The sequence below is a fragment of the Danio rerio genome, chromosome 9 (genome assembly GCF_049306965.1).
Source record: "Danio rerio strain Tuebingen ecotype United States chromosome 9, GRCz12tu, whole genome shotgun sequence".
In the NCBI taxonomy this organism is placed as follows: Eukaryota; Metazoa; Chordata; class Actinopteri; order Cypriniformes; family Danionidae; genus Danio; species Danio rerio.
The window spans coordinates 6506888-6524185 of NC_133184.1; the positions used below are offsets into that span (position 1 = coordinate 6506888).

Sequence of the window (17298 nt, forward strand, 5' to 3'; positions counted from 1 at the left end):
GGAGCACAAACAAAGAGAGACAAGGAAAAAAAAGGCCTTCCACTTTCTTTAGTACGAATCTTCCAGTCATCTCTTTTACTCTTTCTTTTCTGGCCTCTTTTGGATGTCTGTCCAATCTGACGGCCACATTCATCATTCAACCTTCCCCTGGCATTAAAAAAAGGAGCATTCACAGCCATCCAGAATTAAGCTAATGGGCTGGAGTGTGGACGGAGTAAATTTGGCCTGGCGTGAAAGTGTTTGAGAAACCAGGTCAGGACGCGTGTTTTGCTATTGCCGGTGTTAATGATTAGTCGGAACCAGCGGGTCCACCCATCACACACACCTATTATGTGCTCCATTCCCGGAAAATGAACTTTAACGCTCGCCGATGAACAGGCCTTTCTGATCTCCGAAATACAAGGCATTACATCATACGACAGTGAGAAATGGGTGAGCGGCTTAAAATAGAAAGTGGCGAGAAGGAATCAAGTTTGACAGTGACATGGCGAGACGCACTACAAACTAGTTATTTGTGAAAATTAGAGAGTATGGAGATGATGGAATGGCGGTGGACTGTCAACGCCGGCTATGAAAAAGAGTAACTTAACAGATGATTATTTACAAATTGCTAAAACAACTGCTTACATCTTGGCAGTATGGTCAAAAAACATTATGATGACCATATAATATGGTATAGACATTCATTATGATATTAATTCACCACAAATAGAAAAGGAAATGCTTTTCACAAGCTTGACAGACCTTTAAAATACATGCAAAATTAGCTTGTTTACAATTAAACTCCACTGAGTACATTTTTAATTTTAATGAGGAGCTTTTGAAATTCCTTTTATTTACATTTAAAGAGCACCTATGGTGAAAAATCTACTTTTCAAGCTCTTTGGACAGACATGTGTGTATATGTAGTGTATAGACTGTCATATTGGGGTGAAATAAACACACCCAGTCCTTTTTTTTCAATTTAACAACATAAAAACGTTGGACCAATTGGAGTGGTTTTCAGACAAACCGCAACTTGACGTAGGAGTGCGGTCCCCCCGCCCACTGAATTGATTGACAGCTTCGCGTAGCATGTCCCGGCAGTCACGTGTATAATCATGTCAACAAGACCAGATGTGCGCAAAGCAACCGGGAATAAAAGGTCTGTTCAGTTCGCTAGGATCATCAATCATCATCAGATGTGATCAAGAGTAAGTTTCACATGTTTAAAGTGTTTTAAAACTAATGAAGTACAATGATTTACTTCAGCGTTACTTCATTAGACCAGCCACATGTCAGAACAATTATAAAGGAAGACGCTTCAATCCCGGTTTGTGGACGTTAAATCAGGTTTATTTTGTACATTAACATAACAGATATCCATGCAGCAGTGGAGATTAACCTGCTTCCTGACACATTTGCGTGCAGAAACAATGCTAAGCTAAGCGCGCTCTGTCTGTCAGTGTGTGTGTGTGTCTCCTGCGGTGTGTGTGTGCTTTGTAAAGATATTGTGTGCCACTCATCAATGCAACTGCACAACAAATACTGATTGGTGAAGTTCTTACTGTAGTATTTCTCACAAACGCTGCGTGAAACCTTCTTCCTTTAGGCCTGTCTGTTGTCTGACGCAGCCGAGGGAGGAGATTTAAGGCACGTAGAAACAGTAGGCGGGGAGGACTCGCCTTACAGTACGACAAAACGACCCCCTGGTGGAAAGATGTATAAAACAGGATCTAGTAAAAGGTATAATGAAACATCTGATAGGTGTTTTGAGCTGAAACTTTACAGACACATTCTAGAGACGCAAAAGAATTATATGAAATTTGAAAAAGGGGTTACCTAGGTGCCCTTTAATATCCTGGATTCTGTCTAATGATTGAATAGAAATTTATATCTAAATATGGTATCTCACATGTCGGTATAAGCCGATATCCAAGGCAAATAATGGGTAATCCAACGTCCAAACTGCAGTACGATGTGCTGTTTTTTTTTTTTTTTGTTTTTTTTTTGTGACGACAGAGACTATAATGTCTCTGATGAGGTTAGTGGTTGCTCCTCTTTCAGTAAGCAATAACATAAAATTAATGGCCGTTTGACAGCCTAGTGACATCATCCAAAAAGTCTTCACATGGCTGGCATTTAAGCTAATGGTGAACAGATTTCAAATGCGGTCCCGCTGCCCTTGCAAACATTTGATCACAACAAAATCTAGAGCCTGATTTGACCAAGTTACAGAGCTTTAAAAAGCATATCCCAAGCATATTGATGCGACTCGAAGCATATCCCAAGGTGATGTGACTGCATGCTACATTTTTCTTACAAATAACAACCTTGTTTGTGTCACAACGACCAAATTAGGACTGTTTCTGTCATCGCTTTGCATAACGAGAACGATCTGAATTAAGACTCTGAGCGCAGTGAGAGAAAAAAAAAAGCCAGTTTGTCTTTGATGTCACTCCTCTATGTTGTTCCAGAAGTGCTTTTTCCACAAATGAATTCAGCATTGTTCAACAAACAATCTTGCCATTGTTCAACATGCATCTCAGACCTCTGAGTAATAATCTAAAGAACCCCCTGATCCTGAAACGACCTCTGAACCTTGACATACAAAGACAAATCCCACACAAATATGCACCAGTCGTAAGAAAATCTGCACATTACTACTGAAGTCCCAACACATCCTCTCATTTATTCAACATCTTCAAGTAAATATTATACATTCTAGGGATGCTCAAAAGCACATTTTCAATATCAACCAATCAGGAAGTTGTCTAAACGACTACTCAACTACTAGAACCTAAAGTAACCATTTATTAAATAAAAAAGAATAGTAAGGTTCTCCTTACCAATAGAGACGTTTCTTAAATGTTTAGCAACACATGGGTGAAATTCAAAGGAGCAGAAAGTAATTACCACTAATGCTTCAGACTTAAAACGTCTAATGTTTGCTATGGTTACACCTTCAACCCATAGACTGTAAAATATATGGACGTAGTATCCGTGACGTCACCCATAGGTTTCTACAGAGTGCAAAAGAAGCCACAAGTAAGCGCGGCCAACCGTTGCCATTTTGTTCGCGTGTCATCACACCCACGGCGGGATACCAAACAAGGGCAAAGAGGTGGAGAGTGAGCGGAGCTACAGACACCTGCTAGCATTTAGCTTGGACCTGGTTCAGACACACTTTACTTTGGGAGAAATGCTTAATACTTTATCACCTGTGACTCGTTTGTATTCTGACCACTTGTGCTTGGTTGTATACTATATCAATAAAGTGTTTAGACTTTTAAAAACACCGCTGTAATACATTGAGCCACTAAAAATTGTTCTTATGAGGTTTTTCCAACAGGAGGAAAACGCGAATTACTTCCAAACACTTCAGATATAGTCTGTGTTAGTTAATGTAAGACTATTGATGAAATCCAGCATAACACTTTATGACAATGCTTCAGATGACTGTTCTACAGCCCACAGCTAATCAATTCGTCAGATTCTGGAGTGCATTACAGCTCTAAATATAAATATAAATGATAAATGATCTTAAATAAATAAAACAAATACATGTACAGAGATGGTATATAAGTATATAACTTTACTCACATGGGAAACGGAGGCCACGTGAATGCTTTGTGAGCACAATTAAGTTCACTCAGCATGCCATGCCATCTAATAATTGTAGGAAACAAGTCCAAAAGGCAGTTGACTGTGTAAAGCCACATAAAACAACACAGAAATATGATAAATATGCCAAGATCAGTGGCTAATCTGCAGGATTCAGCTGAGGTGACGTGACGGCGACCAGTGAGACCTAGCTGTCAATCAAGTGGCCACGCCCTAATTATGCAAACTTAATATAACTTAATATAAAGGAAACGGATGAGTAATAAAAAAATTCACCCACCTCACAGTTGTCATGAAGGGTAATATTAGCTGTATTAACCAAAATCTTTTCTTGTACCAGGCTGTAAACATTCTAACAGTGGGCTCAATTGAAATTTACTCTGTTTTGGAGCCAGGAGCGGCCAGGACTAGCGGAATTTCGGATGAATTGCAGTTTTAGTTACTTCCGTATTGGCTTCCTGAGGGAGAGCGGGAGGTTGCCGCTTGCTTCAACCCACAAAAACGGATACTTTTGAAAATGCTGATGGGTGTTTTGAGCTGAAACTTTACATACACATTCTAGAGACGCAAAAGAATTATACTAAATTTGAAAAAGTGGTTACCTAGGTGCCCTTTAATATCCTGGATTCTGTCTAATGATTGAATAGAAATTTATATCTAAATATGGTGTCTCACATGTCGGTTTAAGCCGATATTCAAGGCAAATAATGGGTAATCCAAGTCCAAACCGCAATATGATGTGCTGTTTTTTTTTGTTGTTTTTTTTGTGATGACAGAGACTATAACATGATAGTGATAATTGATGATAATATGTGATAATTGCAAATGATAATTGGATATACTGACACTTTGTGTCGGTGTGAACTGAGCAAAAATAAGACCAACTTTTGCTCCTTGATTGAGTCTTTTGGGCTGTTGCAGATGCTTCCCATTTTTTCAACCCCATATTATACAACCAATGTGCTTTAAGAAGACAATAGACCAGTCCTGGGGTCCGTTCTTCATACCAAACCTAAATGATCTAAGATGATTTGGCAGATCCTGGATCTTTTAATCTTGATGAATGATCTCTGGCTAATTTGGTTCTTCAAACAAGTTCACCAATCAGGTTCAAATGTCTGGATGAATGGATCTGAGATTAATGTGTTTGTGAGGACAGATCTATCGATCCTCGAAATCATGATCAGCAATGCAACAATTGTCTGACAACACAGCAGCATAATGACATCATCTGATTAATATTCAATTATTCATGTGAGCCTACTCAAATATTCAATTATACCTACTGCGCCACTGCGTCGCCATACTTTCATGTGTCAAGAGTATTCAGCCATTTATTTAGTTTAAAATTTAGAGCAGATTTTCTTTATTATAGTAGTCTATTTAGACCTATTCAGTTTTTGCTTCGATGTAAGGAATAACAAGGCAGTTAATGAAAAAAAAAAAAAACTACAGTTTTCTTTGACATTAAAACTCTGCAGCATTTAGCCTAGTTTGGATACTCCAGGTTTGTTTTCGTAGCTCGATAGCAGACTTTTAAAAAACGATTTGTCTGCACTTGAGTATTTTGGATTATTGCTATTCTCATCTAAATCGACTGGTATATTTTATTTATTTTTAAATATTCTTTATGGTCAAATCCAAAGGAAGTTGTTTCGGTATTAAATGTCAATCTTGTATGCATGAAGATACCTCACTAACTAACACATAATAATTAAGAAAACATTTTGGGAGCATTTTCTTTAAAATCTTAAACACCATCACTAATTTTGACTCTGACAGGTAATGGCGAAAAAATGGCGGCAGGCATATGTGGAGTGTTATGGCCCGTTTCCACTAAGTGGTACGGTTCGGTTTGGTACGCCGTTTCCACTGTCAAAAGGCGTACCAAACCAAACCGTACCATACCACTTTTTCGGCACCCTTTCGAAAGGGTCCCAAACATAAGAAAGGGTACCAAAAGGCGGAGCTAGATGCGCAGCTGAACGCTATTGGTTTACAGAGATACATCATTCGCTTATGCAACAAGCCAGAATTTAAACAAAGGACCTGCCATGTTTGAAATACACAACGAGAGACTACTTGCGCTCGCCGCGTGTCTATATCTGAAATAACTAACTTCTTGAGCTGATTATAATAACGACTATTGACAAGCTTTGGAAACCCAATCCTGTGAGAAACTGACAAACGCGAGAATGACACATTCAGAAAGAAAAGGACAAACGCGAGAGTGGAGCGCGGAAAAAAATGGAAAGCCAAGGAGCACGCTATTTCTTCAGCAAACGTGAACAGACTGCCTTGTTTTAATTTTTATTATCACCTTTTGGACTAATATGAACTGGGAATGATGGAGTGACACTCTAACAGAGGCTACATGTGCTGCTGAAGATTACAGACACAGATGAGAGGTTTTCACTGACTGTAGGCTATACTTTGTGTTGTTTTAAACCTAATTAAGGACGAAATGTATGCTGCATGTAGTTTTTCTGTAGTTGGTAACATATCGAGGACTGTAAGTGTCTGTATGTGTTCATATATGTTCATTTATTTATTTATTTAAAATAATTACAGACGTTACAGTAGACTATTTCGTACTGTCATTGATCTGCAGTTATAATCAACTCATGTTCATAGAAAAGTTAGTAATAAACATTTATACAGAAGTATTTATGTGTGTAAAGCGTCTGTTTTGTGAGAAGTGCTTTTCATATAATATGTGAGCGACCTGTAGCTTTATAGTAGACATTTTCTCGAGTGAGCATGACGTCGACTGAAACTTTGAATCACACTGCTCAGTTTCTCTTAGTTTTATACTCTTTTTAATAGAAGTGGAAGATTACTTTTCTTTTAATAATGAGAGTAAGGATAATCAAATACGAGGTGGATGTAAACACTTCGGCTTTGAGAAGGGCGTTGTTTTTTTTCAGATTTTTATCACCTGTGGCTTCACTGTCCAAAAAAACAACGTCCCATCAGACAAATGCAAAGGAATTGAAGTGACTGGGCCTGGTGTTATCAGGAGATATCCATCAGTGTCCTGGGCCTAATTCATTGGAATTTGTAGGATATTTTTTTGGATGGTTCTTGGGTGATGCTGAAACAATATATTGTTCAGCCCTAGTTTATTTATTCTGCTAAATACTAAAGAAGATACTGTATTTTAAGGAAAACTGAAAACCTGACTTTCATAGTAGGAAAAATAAATACATCGAAAGTCAATAGTACAACTTTCTTCAAAATGTCTTCTTTTGTGAGGAAAGAACAAAAGCAAGAAAGTAAAACAGGTTTGGTGAGTAAATGATGACAGAGTTTTCAGTTTGGGGTGAACGACCCCTTTAAATGAGACTTTGCCTTTACACGAAATGAAATTTATAACCGAAAACCAACAAAAAACTGCTGAAAAGCAGTAAATGTGACCCCACCTTGAAGAAATTTATCAAGATTAGGTTGACATTTAATCATCAGTCATTGTTTCCCCTGGATACAAGTGAACAATCTTCCATTTCTTATGGCACCCAGGAATGTGGGTAACCTCCAACTGTGTCATAGGTCTGACAGCTCTCACGCTCATCTCCCCAGGGCAGATTACCACGCGACACAGATCTCCTTTACCACGCTGAGCAATCCCACTCGACCTTTTCCTTCCTTTCTTCCCTCCTTCAAAAAGTAAAAGCTATTGTTTGCTGGTTTCCATGGTTGTAGTGGGCAAACCCTCTTTTTGGCAAGGACGGGAGATAAGAGACTGAGACACACAAGCTGAAACAAAAGGGTCTGCCATGCCCAGCACAGCAGAGATGCACAGAACAGGTGGTCCTCAGTGACAGATCAGATGGTTTGAAGTCCAAAAAGCTTGCTCGCTTTGTGATCTAAATCAGGAATGCCATTAATCATTTATTTTCCCTATTAGAGCAGTGAAATATGAATATTTAGGCATGGAAAAACTAAATATAATATACAATGATTAAATGTTTCATTGTTTGATCCATGCAGCACTAATAATAAAGCCACCACGTTTATAGGTACAAGCGACAATCCGTTATTCTCGACTGCGATTTTAAGAGCACAGCCAATCTTATCTAGCATAGTTCAAATATTATTGAGGAAAAGTAAACGCAGAAGATACCCTTCCAGCCGCAACCCATCTCTGAGAAACATCCACACACACTCATTCACACACACTCATACATTATGGACAATTTAGCCTACCCAATTCAACTGTACCATGTCTTTGGACTGTGGGGGAAACCGAAGCACCCGGAGGGAACCAAGGCGAACGCAGGCAGAACATGCAAACACCACACAAAAACGCCAACTAACCCAGCCGAGGCTCGAACCAGCGACCTTCTTGCTGAGAGGGGACAGCACTAGCTACTGCGCCACTGCGTCGCCTGTGTTGAATTTAAACAAACTCATTTAATTGATTAACATTAAATCTGATTTGTCTGCTTGAATTCAGCCCAAATAAATTGTTTACAACCACTTAACGTAAAAAAAAAAAAAGTAAATCCAAGCAATCATCTTTGAATGTTTTTTTCAGTGAAGCCTTGGTTTAAATAAACAGTCCGTTATCTTTTTCATAGCATGTTCCCTTCTCCCATACAATTTGCATCTAAAAATGAAACTCCTACAAACGCATATGCAATAACATCATCTACAAAGATAACTGTCAAAAATTCTGTATTATTGTTTCACTGCATGTCTTTAACAATCCTGGCAGTAACTGGGCTTCCATCACTCCATGAAGTATCGTATGAGAAATCTATAATGGAAATATATATTTTTGTTTGTTTGTTTTAAAGAGTCACGAAACACCAAAACACATTTTTTTGAGCTGTTGACAGTCGTATGTATCCCACACTGCTAAAAACACTATTAGGACACCTATATTTCACTAAAAACTGTAAAGTGTAAATTGGTTGTTCTTGTGTTATTTCAAGCAAATTCGTACTTCCGGTTTGAAACTAATTTTTCAAGCTGCGTCACGGCCATGAGATAATAGCGTGTGTTCCAGCGTGCAGACTGGACGTCTTTACCAGAGTGGGCCTTGTTACGTCTCAGAGTGTGCTGCGTTAATGCATGAGTAAGGCTTGGTTCAAACCAATCAGCGCGCTCTATTGTGCAACTTCATTAATATTCATTACTGTCATAGTGTTTACACGACAGAGACGCCACGTTGTGTTGGCAAAACAAGCGTGAAGTGTTGCTTTTATAGTTTGCTGCAGTTAAGTTTTGTTTTCATTTTCTCTCTGTGAGAGCTCAGTTGGAGTCACGTGTGGATTAACAGTGTACGCGACGCTCGACAACAATAACTTACGTGTCTAAGGAGGATTATTGTTTACCTGAGAGCTGTTCTCATCTGCAAACGCTGAGATCCGGATTCGCTTGTAGTCTCCTCTTAATAAGACGCAGCTCTAGTTGCTGGTGATTGTCCTGTCTCTACAGATTTGGTAAGTGAGCGACCAGTGCTCTTTGTTTATTCAGTTTGTTCGTATCGAAGTAACTATTGCACCGAGTGTAAACATGTTAGCACCACAACCAAACTTTAAACTCGTGTAGGATTTTCAACGCATTTTGTGACCGAAATAACACACGCGGCTTTCTGACGCTACCTGCCGTGTGCATCTAAGTTTCCGGGAAATGCGGAGGGTTTTTTTCTCTTATTCGCCGTGCGGTATCAAACATTGCATGAAAAAAACACACTAAGAGCAGTTCCTCGAATCAAATATCTCGTTTGTCGCGAGGGGCACGAATGAATTCCCTGAATGAAAGAGCCAAATTGCAGTTAAAGTCCACCATTTAATAATTTGGCAAATATGTCGACTACAGATGTCCATGTAAACACAGTTACTTTCTCCCGTGTGTGTGTGTGTGTGTGTGTGTTTTGACTATGAAACTTCCGCGTGCCCAAATAGACACTCCCACAACATCCCTCTTTAGTTCCTCCGACACTCCCCCCTAAACAGAGCTGGACACGCCCACTTTTCTGACTTTTTCCAAAGTAGAGGTGTGAAAACACCCTGCTGAAACGAGGAGGTTTCATGGCCCTTTAAATGCATTTATATTTGCAAAAAGAAAAAGTTGTTACTAATGTGAATAATGAGATTTATTCACATTGGTACACTGACATAGCAAACATTACACCCACATGAGCAATCGGTTGTTTTAACAATGCTTGTTTACTGCATTATTCGCATTTGGGATTTCTTCTTATTTTTAAAAACAGTATCTTTGAAACAATTTGTGTCACATTACAATGGAAACCCGGCAAGTAAGAGTTTGTGTTGCTGTGAGCTGTTAGTAAATCAGACTACCACGCTTTCGGAAAAAAAAGACAAGCTTGCATTCACTTCCCTTTATTCTACTTTTTTGTCGATAGGCTCTTTTGGATTTGCTCTTCAGAGACTCCTTCAAACAACTCATAATTCCCTATCATTCTGCTTGTTTAGCTGGCAGCTCCTCTGCGTAAGGCTACTTCTCTGCTTTTCCTGTTTGTGAGTGAACAATATTCCCAATGCATGCCCAAACAAACAGAAAAGCAACGATATATGCTCAGAATAAAGGCTTTGAAGTGTTACCCACTTGACGTCTCGTCTTCTCCCTAAAGGAAAAGAGTTGTGCATGGCTATGTATGGTGTATTCACAGAAAAATGTCATGGAGAGGTCAAAGCCCACATTTGCGGGAACACTTGCTCTATGGCATGTTATCTCTTCAGCTCCGATACCAGGGTCACATATCATTAACAGACTGAATATTGTAGAAGATTGACAAGCCCATCTTGTTCTTTTCAGCTCTGACATGCAGTTTAACTGATTCTTTATCTGTAAATAAACTGCGAAACAACTTATCATACAGTTGAAGTCAGAATTATTTTTATCTTTTATTTTAAATATTTTCCAAATTATGTTTAACAGAGCGAGTAAATTTTCACAGTAAGTTTAATAATATTTTTTTTTTCTAGAGAAAGTCTTTTTTGTTTTATTTCGACTAGAATAAAAGCAGTTTTGAATTTTTAAAAAAAACATTTTAAGGTCAAATTTAATAGCCCCTTTAAAGGTGCAGTAGGTGATTGTCTTCAGAAACATTTGTTGTTGTGCTGGTTGAAAGTCTCTTCACATTCCAATTGTATTGATTAAAGTAAGCGATCTAAATCTATTTATATGTATTTTTATATTCTGGGTAAGGCATAAACCTAAAAAATGTTTATCCAATTAAATAGATTGGGGCCAACATCTCTCATAATTCCGATAAGTAGCCCAAACTGTCTGTTTGTTTTCGAATTTACTGTTCATGCTTGTAAGAAATACATTTAACAACATTTTTGTTTACCGGTAATTTTTTATTTGTATTAAACCACAGGTTTTCTTTTTTCTTTTTTCTTTTTTACAAAACAAAAACATGTTCTGTCCCATATTATCAGTATAAAAAAAATAACAAAAAACATCAGTGTGGGGACTTAAAAATACAAAACAACTCCATTAGTGTGTAAAAATTGAGCTATCAACCCAATTTCGTTGGGTTGCTACAAGTTAAATATTGTTTTAAAGTAACTGACAGATATATTTACCTTTTAAATTTTTAAATTACCAATATTTACCTGTTTTGAAAACTTAATAAAGTTATTCTGGCTACTTAAAAGTTTTAATCTAATCAGCATTTTAGATTTTTTAAGTTACAATAGTGTATTAAACTATGTAGCGGTAACAGACCTCTTGAGTTATTTTTTTAAAGTGTAAAAATAGTAAACCTAATTAACCTTGTTAGACCTTTAAATGTCACTTTAAGCTGTATAGAAATGTCTTGAAAAATATTTTGTCAGATATTATCTAATGTCATCATGGCAAAGATAAAATAAATCAGTCATTAGAAATGAGTTATTACAACTATTATGTTTAGAAATGTGTTGAAACAATCTTCTCTCCGTTAAACAGAAATTGGGGGGAAAATAAACAGGGGGGGGGGGCTAATAATTCTAAATACATTGAAAACAACAACAAAAACAAAAATAAACTGTGAGAAAATCTGCTACTGTCAACGTAAACCAATCTAAGAAAACCAACTGCGTTCAAGCTACATTAAACATGCCTTCAGTCGAGCATATTTGCCGTGTATTACAAATTCAGCTCAGAGATTCTTCCCTCCCTGTGGTGTTTATTTCCTCAGTAGTTTAAAGTCGCTAATCAAATCTCAACCGATGCATCGCCTCGGGGTGTTTTCCATGTGAATCTGAATGAAATCCATCAGTCTGGGTACAACTGTTGCCTTAAACAAAGTTGAACGCAGGCATTTCGCAAGGGTGAAAAAGCAATGTGCTGCCATTAAAAAAAAAAGAATGAAAAGAAAAAAAGGAGTTAATGTGCAAAGCTAAGGGCGCCTACACACAAGAGTTTACACTGCATCAAAGAATGCTGACAATCCATTGCGTTCAAAGGGGATGGTGCATTGCAAGGACATTGATGAAAAACAAAAGTTTCAAGACCAAACATTTTGTTGTATTATGCTGTGACATACACGTACATTAACCGATTGGAGGATGGATTAACTTTGAGAACAAATTATGGTTCGCTGACAAGTCATTATCCAAGTAAACATAACTTATAGTAAACATTAATAATGTGTGAAATTCTCATAAATATTGTATTTTTTTAGGGATGCCACGGTTCTCAATATAATATTGAACCGTAAAGTACGACCTCCATGGTTCAATACGCGCTTGTGAACTGCGGTTTTCTCGGTTTTGCGTTTAAATAATTTATGTGCGTTTTATATCTACACGAATTGTCTGTGTGTGCCTCTAAATCAGGGGTGGCCAACCCTGTTCCTGGAGGGCCACCTTCCTGCAGATTTCAGTTGCTACCCATATCAAATACACCTGAATCAATACGCTTATTTCAAGCGGCCGCCATTTTACAGAATCAAAGCGAGGCTGTGGTGGGAAGAAACCTGGAAGTATAGGACCAGCACTGTAAATATTGCAGTAACATGCCGTGTACTAAAAACCTCCAGCTGTTGCAGAGATTTCAAAATGCAGAAATGGTGTAACCATCACTTTAATATTATTCAGTAAGTTTATTTTAAACAATTAAAAGCAATTTAGCATCGAACAAGATTACAATCTCAGTGATACGCTTAAGTGTCCTCCTAGGCTACAGCTCATGACACTAGTTAAACACCGTGAGGACGCTTTCCTGCTTCAGTCTATGTAACCCGGTGAGTGATAAAACACTGCAGTCCTCTGCAGCACACCCTCGTGTTGTCTATAATAGTGTTGTCCCGGTACTGAAGTTTTAAACCCGGCTATTTCCCGCTAACATGGAAGCGCCGCTGAGCGCGGATGACTCGACTGATCTTCACGGCTTCACGCTTCAGTCTCCGTGTATCTGTGTTTGGTTTGCGCTCAGTTTACCGCTCTTCACCCAGTGCAAACACAAATACACGGACTGGAGCGCGAAGCAGCCGTCAAGATCAGTCTAGTCATCAAACAGATCGCTCGGCTCGTCTGTGTTTGTGCTCAGTATACAGCGGTGGGTGAACTGATGACCTTCTCGGCCAATCACAAGCATTTCTGTTGAACACGTGACACAATGGCAAATCAGCGCTGTTTCAAGAAAGCCATCAACATTGCCTTAAATGTTAGCGCGAAATTGCCGGTCTTTCTTTTAATTCAGTATTGTGACAAGTCTAATATAGTGAAAGAATCAGTTTATTAACTCGAGTTTGATGAATAGCATCTAAAACGTGTGTTTGGGAAAGAAAACGTTAGCTAACTAGTGCCATTTCCCTTAACTTAGCTGAAAATGAGCTCTGATATCCCTTTTTACATTCACCATTCATTCAGAATGGACCTTCGGGTCACCTGGAAGGAGGAGAAATGATAAATTTGTGTCACTTTCTCTTCGCTGATAAGATATATAGCCAGTTACACAACATTCCTATGTAACTCCCAATGATATTTCCGGGTTTCTTCCCACCGCAGCCTCGATTTCGCTATTGAAAATGGCGGCCGCATGAAATCAGTCTATTAATTAGGACCTGAACACCTCGTGATAATTACAGGCAGGTGTGTTTGATATGGGTTGCAACTGAAATCTGCAGGAAGGTGGCTCTCCAAGAACAGGGTTGGCCACCCCTGCTCTAAATCTATGAGCTGAGATGAGGAAACTCCTCCCCGCGAGTAAATATCCAATCACTGTGCTCTAAAGTTAGGGGGGCGCTTGACCATCATTCTACACTTTAACATTGCGAGCGGCGGTGAAGTGAGGCTGAGGCAACAGTACAAGGAAGCGCCAGCGAAGTGAGGCAACAGTTCGAGAAAGCGCCGGCGTCTTTCAAATCTGCTGTGTGAGGACATTGCGGTTTTGCCGGTAAGTATAATGCCAATAAAAGAATAAACGGCTAGTGTTTTTTTTCGACACTGATAAACTTCCAGTGAACGGTTAATGTGCCTTTATTCCATTTTATACAGTTCCTTTTACAGCATCAATGTTGTAATGTAATTAAAATATAGTTAAACAGACTTTGGCATTCATTTAGTTGTTCAAACGTAAAACAAGATGAAAAGCCATTTACCAGCACACGGCAGCTATTAACTAAATAACAAACCATTTACTAATGCTAATTAGCAGCTATTAACTAATTAACAAACCATTAACTGATGCTAATCAACTATTAACTAATTAACCAACCATTAACTAATGCTACTTAGCAGTTATTAACTAATTAACAAACCATTAACTGATGCTAATCAGCTATTAACTAATTAACCAACCATTAACTAATGCTAATTAGCATTTATTAACTAATTAACAAACCATTAACTGTTGCTAATAAGCTATTAATTAATTAACAATCCATTACCTGATGCTAATCAGCTAAAAACTAATTAACAAACCATTAACTGATGCTAATCAGCTAATAACTAATTAACAAACAATTAACTATTGCTAAATAGCAGCCATTAACTAATTAACAAACCATTAACTAATGCTAATCTGCTATTAATTAATTAACAAACCATTACCTGATGCTAATCGGCTATGAACTAATTAACAAACCATTAACTGATGCCAATCAGCTATTAATTAATTAACAAACCATTAACTGATGCTAATCAGCTAATAAATAATTAACAAACAATTAACTATTGCTAAATAGCAGCCATTAACTAATTAACAAACCATTAACTAATGCTAAATAGCAGCCTTTAACTAATTAACAAACCATTAACTAGTGCTAATTAGCATCCATTAACTAATTAACAAACCATTGTCTAATTAGCAGCTCATTCATTCATTCCTTTCCCTTCGGCTTAGTCCCTTTATTAATCAGTGGTTGCCCCAGCTGAATGAACCGCCAACTTATCCAGCAAATGTTTTGTGCAGCGGATGCCCTTCCAGCTGCAACCCAGTACTGGGAGACATTCATACACACTCATTTACACACATACTCTACTGACAATACTCAATTCACCTGATGTCCACGTTTATGTTCACCACATGTCTTTGGACTTGAGGGGGAAACCAGAGCACTCGGAGGAAACCCAAGCGAACGCAGGGAAAACATGCAAACTCGACACAGAAACGCCAACTGACCTAGCCGAGGCCCAAACCAGCAACCTTCTTGCTGTGAAGCGACAGTGCTGACCAATGAGCCACCATGCCGCTCTAGGGATGAACTACTCTTTTAAGCATATCGTGCACAAATTGGGTGCGGATCCACTTGTGGCTTAAGACATCCAGTTCACTTTTCCCATCAAAGCAAACTCGTAAACAGTATCAGTCAAATGCTCCATGTGAGTTTTTGTAAAGTGTACAACAATCACGCGCAAGACTTAATGTTGATGGATTCTCTCAGAGAGCGATCAACATCTTTCAGCACTTACACAGTCAGGGAGGTCTTATACGTTCACCGCAGGCCTGCAGTAAATCAGATCACTGCAATAGCGAAGTGCTGCAAATCTTCAAGATACAATCTCCAAGTGCTCCTGCTGCGATCAAAAGGATATGTGGGGCACAAAGCACGCCAGCAATGGCCCGCAGGAACACATGCATAATAAACAGACATGTCGAACAGTCCATGCAACAAAACATTGGATCAAAGTGTCATCACCGAAGAAAAACAGGTACGGACAAAAATACAAAAGGCCTACAGCAAAGAGAGCCATTTACAGAAAGGCCAGGATGTCGCAGGTTTTCTGGTGTCTCATTACAGACTCATATGACCTTGCCTTTGCTAGGGGGCAGGTCTTTGACAAGCGATCTTTGTGACTTCCACAGCGCCTGTAGCAAACCAGCGTTCGCTAACCCGCATGGCTCTCGGCTACAGTTACAGCTGTGCACAAATGCAGCGCTACAGAAGGGCTTCGCCACCTGTCAAAACAAACATGCCACACATGTACACTGAGTCAAACCAGAAGAGTTCTCAGTCAGATGGGATACTGAATTATTTTGCACGAACCTATATTTTTTTTCAAAATTGTCAACACAAAATGAATAAACTTTAGCCATCACAAACACTGTATTCTACCTGTACTGGCTCATGGTGTTCTGCGTACTTTGCAATTACGAAGATGGTATTGTAAGATTATATTAACATGGAATGAATGTTAATGTTACAGAACGTGTTGGGGGTAACTCATTACAAAAAAAAAAGTTCTGTAAAAATATTACTTTTCTAAGTATGAGTAGGCCTGTCACAATAATCAATACATTGACTAATTGCATAACAGGTGAACATGACCTCAATATTTTTTTGTGATGCAATATATATCGCCCATATAGTAAAGAGCCCATATTATGGGTTTTTGAAAATTCCCCTCCATGTAGTGTGTAACACAGCTCTAAGTGAAGTGAAGTATCCAGCTAAGGCTTAAATCTGTAAGAAAACAGTGTTTAAAACTGTTGATTCATCTATAAAAGAGTCGACTCATAGTGCTTCAAACGAGTCGCCTTGATACCGATTCATTAGGTGTTTCGCCATGACGTACGAACGAAACCAAGTTATTCACGTGCACGCGCAAACCCGGGAGATTTCAAACCTGAGGCCCCGCCCTCTGACGCAGAAACCCAGACACACACACACACACACACACACAAACACACACACACAAACATGCCGGTGGATTGAAGTCACACTGCAGATGGATATATTGAGTCTCTACCCAAACATGAAACCTCAGCATTATAGCCAAGCAGTTGGAAACTACTGGAAACTTCTGGAAGCTCCATGCTACAAAGAATACTTCATCAGCGTTTGTTAAAGGAAGGATCAGTAAAGAGTAACTTACTGCTGGACGTCAGGATGGATTTTTCTTCCTCCATTTCTCAAGTGTAAGTACGTGCGATTAAAGTTGTTGCCTCGTTGACTCGAGCTTGAAAATGTATTTAGTTGTGATGTTACTTGTAACCGCGTGTGCTGTATCAGGTTAACTGGCTATATTCTCTCATCGCGTGCAAAGTCACGTTAAAAACTCGACGCGTGCTGCTTTGTTAACGGAGCTCCGTGGACGAGGAGTAGTGTGTGTGTCTGTGTGTGCGTGTGCGCGCGCTGTCATCCGGAGGTGTGTGTGTTTGTGTGTGTGTGTGTGTGTGTGTGTGTGTGTGTGTGTGTGTGTGTGTGTGTGTGCGCGCGCGTTGTCGTCCGGAGCAGGGTTAAGTGCGTGTGTGTGTTTGTGTCTGTGAAAAGAGCAGAGTGAGAAG

General features: G+C 38.9%; 1 protein-coding gene across 5 annotated transcripts in view; it reads right to left on the reverse strand.

Moving 5' to 3' along the window:
- nck2a (NCK adaptor protein 2a) overlaps positions 1 to 17298 on the reverse strand; it is a 107618-nt gene that overhangs the window by 36210 nt on the left and 54110 nt on the right. Inside the window, exon 2 of one of the 5 annotated variants that reach the window (XM_068223351.2) lies at positions 1548 to 1688. The gene's annotated coding sequence lies outside the window, so the exon portion shown is untranslated. 5 annotated transcript variants of the gene reach the window in all.